We start from the raw sequence: 6,137 nt of genomic DNA, 5'->3' as shown, positions 1-6,137 counted from the left end.
TGTAAAATGGGTTGGAGGAAGTGCCTAGTTATGTTGAAGTACTATGAATGTGTTACATTGGTTAACATAGTACAATTTTAGAATTTGGGATTGAAGGAACCGCTTGGTCATATTGAAGGTATAATGCATATTTGAATGTTCGGGCTTAAGGAAGCACCTGGTTCAAAATAACTTAGTGAGCAATGAGTGCACAAAGTTAGAAAACAAGAGCAGAGTTCAAAGAAACAGAGTGGGCTATCGCAGAATAGTCTTTAGCATAGATTGCAAAGGGGATTGATGTCTCCTATAGGTTGGTGCCTACAAAGACAAGGATATTAGTGTCTCCCATAGGTCGGAGCCTACAAAGATATATTATATAAAGAAGTTTTGTGGTTTCCATGTATATCTTGTATTTCATGTTTTTCTTAAGAGATTAATTATTTATGGTGCTTGAATGTTTATAAAAGTAAAATTTGTATTATATTGATTCAATCCCCTCTCTCAATATAATTGTGAATCCAACAACCATATGGAGCATGGCTCCTATATCAAGCACCAAAGTATTATGAGATGAAGTAGTATTTAGCAATGCATGAACTTTACTTTATCATCTAGTGGTTGACCTCCCTTATTCTTCTTGGAATTATTTGATATTTAATCACCCAAGTGATGTTGCTAGAGTACTTGTGTTATCTGATCAATGCATTTCTTCATGAAAAAGCTCCCAGGATGGAATCCCCTATTGAAATATGCACGCTCCTTCTTATTACTCCCTTGGAATTTGAACCCTCCGGAGTAGGCTTTTCCTTGGATTCTTTCATGTTATCTAGTTCCTTATTATTTGTGTTTTCTACGTCATCTTCTTGTTTGATTCCTATGCTACAAGTGCATGGGGTTTGGAAGACTTAAGAGTCCCCATGAGTATGATCTTGGTATGCTCTTGTCTTAAGGACTCAATAAATTCATCCAAATATGAAATCTTCCAATTTTTACCCATAGAAAGTTTTACGGTATGGAAGGAAGAGACAAACACAAAGTACTTAGGAGACCCTTAGCTAGTTTCCTAGAATTAGCTATAAAGTCAAAACTGTAGTAGGGGACCCTTAGCTAGTTTCCTAGAATTAGCTATAAAGTCAAAACTGTAGTAGGAGACCCTTGAATTAGGAAAATATCTAAAAAATGAGTTACATGAAAGTAGTTGGGGTTTGAAATTAGTTATAACTAATGTAGTAACTCACACATGCAATCATTACCCATGCAAACTCCACAATTGGAATTGAAAGTATGGAAAAAGCTAGTAGGTGAGTGGATGAGGTAGTTTCCCAAAATAAGAGAGAATTTGTATTAGTGATCGTAAGAATGAAATAATGGATAGGAAATAACCATGTCATTTATCATTCAATTCCCAATCATTTCCACGTGTCATTCTAGGTGTCACACACCACTAAAAATAGATTACTAATAATATATAATATAAAAAACATGAGATGATACTAAATGGTAGGGAGTGTCTAGCAGTGAAAGAAAAGTGGTCATATATTTCCCTAATAATGTGTGGAAGAGGGTCAAATGATATCTAAATTGTAGGTCCTAATAAGTTCTTGATAAACTATTGAGTGCAATGTACCCCAACATATCCTACATAAGTGCTATTAGATTTTATGCACAAGCATAAGATCTATTGTGTAAAAAGTACTAGGCTAGAAATTGCTTAAAAATAAAGAAGAATGAATAAAATTGCACTAAAAAAGACTAAGTAGCTAAAGATACTACAATACTCCCTCCCACCCCCTAGCTCCTACTAGGCCGAATGGGAGGTGTTACTTTGCTCTAACCCAGCTTCCATGGTCTTGCTATAGAAATGGGGTTACAAAATTCCTCCCATTCCAAATTTAGCAAAATTATCTTTGGATAATACCATGTTTGGCTCATTGAGAGACTTTTGACGATATAAATTTTACCCCAATCTAATACATGGATCAAAATATATGCTTGTTTAAAATATCACCATTTAAAACATAGCCACATAGGCAAGACCTGCCACATGGCTCCCACATGGCACCTACATGGAAACCCCACTACACTCAAGTGGTTCCACGTCACTTTAATGCCAATGTGGACATGACTCAGCCTTAATTGAAATCTACCATGTCACATTACTCATGGGCCCACAGATACATGCCCACTGTGGGAATTGTGTTAACCCTTCATTATAAAGTTTGACACTTCTAAAATTCAGCTTTTTCACGAGCTTGCACTTATAAAAAGTTCCATACCCCAGAACCTTCACACCATCTCTTATCGATGCACAACTCTGGCCTAACCCACATCCTAGCCTTCCAATCAACTTATCTCATGTTTGTTCCATATGTCTCGAACCTCCATACCACTTTGACCTTAGTCCAACCCCACATCACCTATCGCTACGAGAGTCGGATAACCCACATCCTAGCCTTCCAATCAACTATTCTTGTTCTTTTTCTATATGTCTTGAACCTCCATACCACTTTGACCTTAGTCCAACCCCACATCACCTCTCGTTGTGAGAGCTGGACCACCACAAAATTCTATTCCATCAATCTTGTGATTGATTCCAACCCAAAATCCACATAGCATCAACCCTAAATGGACCCAATTCAGATATGCCTTATCTAGTCCACTCATCATCCACATCAAACCAAGTCTGGCCTATCCAAATCTAGTCCCGTGACAATATAACTTTCTCCATTGCTCCAAACACTTGGACTCCTTGTTATGCATAATTTTCATGATTATGGACAAAGGTGAATTCCTTAGATCTAGTGGATTGATCTAGAACAATAGAAGACAAAAAGCATGAATTTTTCCTTAGAGAGATTAGATTATGGGAAATAAGCCTACCTCGAATATGTAGCAAGCCTTCCTTTCCTCCTTTCTTGTAAGCTCCAACTCTAGCTCCAAGTGCTATAATTAGAACCTGCACACACGACTGAAACAACCAAGGGATCCATAATATCCACATAGCATAATCTAAAATCTCTATTCAATGAATCAACATGGCATTGAAATACATGAGTGCAAACATAACACAAAAAATATAAGAAAATAAAATACTCTTTGTATGAATAAATATAGGAAAACAAAATACTCTTTGTATGAATAAATATAGGAGAGAGTTTACAACCATAAATAGATGTAGATCTTGTAGATGTCTCCCCAAGTTGAATTTTCCTTCCTTGTCTCAAAGCACACCTCAACCTCAACCTTAATGCACGAATATGGCCACTCCTTTAGGCTCAAAGAAGCAACATGAGGGCACTATCAATCTCCAAAAGCCAACCCAAACCTTATGGGAGGTAGTACATTTATAAGATGAATGTGGTAGTTTGGGAATTCTTATCCAATTACGAATCTAGGATTGAGATCCACTTAAGAGGGGAAGATGAGCTCAAGGGACAAGAGATAAGGTCTCCAAGATAGAATTCGAGCTTTCTTTCCATGGTGAATAGTTAAAACTACCTTGGAAGCTTCTCGAAGAGGAAGTTTCAGAAATATTTTTATTTTTCTTGAATTTATAGAATCAACGCACTTGCAGAAGGGAGAAATAAGTGTTGATCAACATTGGATAATAGGTATGCAACATGTGTTGAACGCAGGTGGCTAAACAAGTAAGTTGCGCTAGGGATAGAAACAATGTTTTTAAGCTATTTGTCCCAAAAACTCAGACTTTTTGGAGAACTGATGCTTAAGGCTTTGTGAAGGGGTTATGGAAAAGTGTTCAAGGACGTTGATTGTTCCGGTTTGTAGGCCTATTGACCAGATGTGACAAAATGGCCTATAACAGATTTCTCCCTAAAGTACAAAGTCAAAAGCAATGGCTAAGGACTGAAGTGCTTTACCTTGTGAAAAGTTTGGATAAAGTACAACTAGTCGAGATCATCATCTGTTACAATATATTTTTTATCATGATATCACTGCTGAGGGAGTCATACCCATACTCAATATATAAGCCATATTACATGCACAATAATAAAAAAAATTTGTCCATTGATGACAAAGTGTGGACCCATGCTTGGATAATCTTTTCTATGATCATAGCCATCATACTCTATGATCTGGTATGAATCCTAAAAATGTAGCCTAGATGGATGAAACTAGATTCAGGGTCTTCTATCTCGTTCACTCGATCGTTCGATAGTACAAGTGTAACCATGTGATTAAATGAGATAAATTCGAACATGGTAGATGCCATCTTATTACCAACCAATGATTTAAGTCGTTAACGTATGCGAGAGAAATAATCAATGATGTTAATGGATCTAAAGGTATGCTAGTACAATCTATGTGGTGTGAGTAGATGAGTTGAAGTCTAACACCACACAAAATCCTATGGTCGAAGGCCAATGATGAAGACCTGTCACTGAAATTGAGGAAACTTTCCATTGATGTATGCAAACTCCAAGGTACCAAAGGGAGTTTCTAAGTCAACTTCCTGGATAATGAGATGATGTCGACAGGAAGTGACCCATCACAGGAGGGACTTGATGTATCCCCCATCAACAACATGAAACGAGTATCAAGATTTGAGACAGAATAATGATGATGTAAAACTGGTTCAGGAATGACAAACATGAATGAAGGCTTAAGAGTATTGTAGCAGATATCAACTGAAGGACTTCTCTTGAACATACTAACGACACTTTATGGAGTTGGTAGCATTGATTGAAAACCAAATGCGGAGGCTTTTAATATGGTGTGATGAATCAAAGAGGCAAGCATATCTCCCAACCCAATAGTCACAAAGATGAGGTGAAAGAGTGTCATGTTCAAGAGCGAGTCACCGCCATTAATAGGTGAAGTACCCCATTTTCCCATTTTTCCCAACCATTTCTGGTCAATACCTCTTTATTTTTGACAAGCTTGAAGATGATAACATATGCTTGATTTATAAGTTCATCCTTCGGATGAATCCCTCTGAGTATATTTGACAAACCTTGAGAAGGAGTGGTTTTGTCTCATCTTGTTCGATGAGTCCAACATTGTTTGATGCTTTTACAAGTCTAACAAAGGTATAACTTGGCTCCTTTTTTATGTTTAGAGAGTTTGAAAAAGAGGCGAAAAAGAAAACTCCAAAGGTTCCTTTTCGTAAAATTATCTTGATTTTGAAAAGGAAGAAAAATATACTCAAGAGAACCACTTCTTAGCCATGTTCGACTAAGGTATTCCTTTTTCGTAAATAGTCTATCCCAATCCGGAAAAGGGTTAAACTTATAAAGGGTTACTTTAACAAGTTTGAAAACACAAGTGCTTGACAATATTTCCATGAGTTAGGGAGTTTGAAAAGAGTTGAAAGAGGACTCCAGGGGTTTCCTTTTTCGTGAGGTTACAGAGTGCGAAAAGGCGATAAAAGTATTATCCTTTGTCAAAATTACATGTTTCCCACTCAAAAATGTCATTAAATCCTTCAAACAATCTTAATCTTGCTCAGAACCCCACAAAATATTTAAAATACATGAAATCATGATAAAATTAGGTCAAATTTATGTCAAAATAATAAAATAATAACAAAAATGACCATAAATAGGTAAAAAGTAATTTCATTTTTACCATTTTCATTTTACCTCTTTGTTGAGTGAGCTATGAGTGATTTTTACCCCTAAACTTCAGCAACTGATTGCAACCAATCCGGTTGTCCATTTCGAACGTCATCAGTTCCAGGTAGGAGATATTACCTTTCTCTTTCTTTTCACAGTTTCCATTTTTTAATTCATGTAATTTTTTCGAAGTTTTAAGTGCATTTTGGTTTTAATTTTGTGCCCTAGCTCTAGTGCACCCTCTCTATGTCGAAAGGTGCACTGGTCTAGTTTAATTAACACTAGGGAGAGCACTTCAGGGCACCCTTCAAGGAAGGAAAGGAGTGATGTAGTGCTCTGTCCCCTTAAGCCAGGATGTGATGGGTGCATTTCAAAAATGGTTTTGTGATTTTCACTTAAATTTCTCACAAATTTTTTCATGGGATTTGTTCTAAATGTTTTTCTCATTGTGTTGTAGATACCTATCGGAGCAAAAATGGCTTTGATTTGGTGAGAAAGAGAACATGAGTCCCATGACATGGATGTTGCCAATGATCCAACAACAATGCAGGATTTAAGAAATTATGGACTTCTCAAGTTCTTTTG

This window comes from Pinus tabuliformis, chromosome Q (genome assembly GCF_031772625.1).
Source record: "Pinus tabuliformis cultivar Carrire ecotype Pingquan chromosome Q, CPIR1, whole genome shotgun sequence".
Taxonomy (NCBI): domain Eukaryota; kingdom Viridiplantae; phylum Streptophyta; class Pinopsida; order Pinales; family Pinaceae; genus Pinus; species Pinus tabuliformis.
This window is presented reverse-complemented; position numbering follows the sequence as displayed.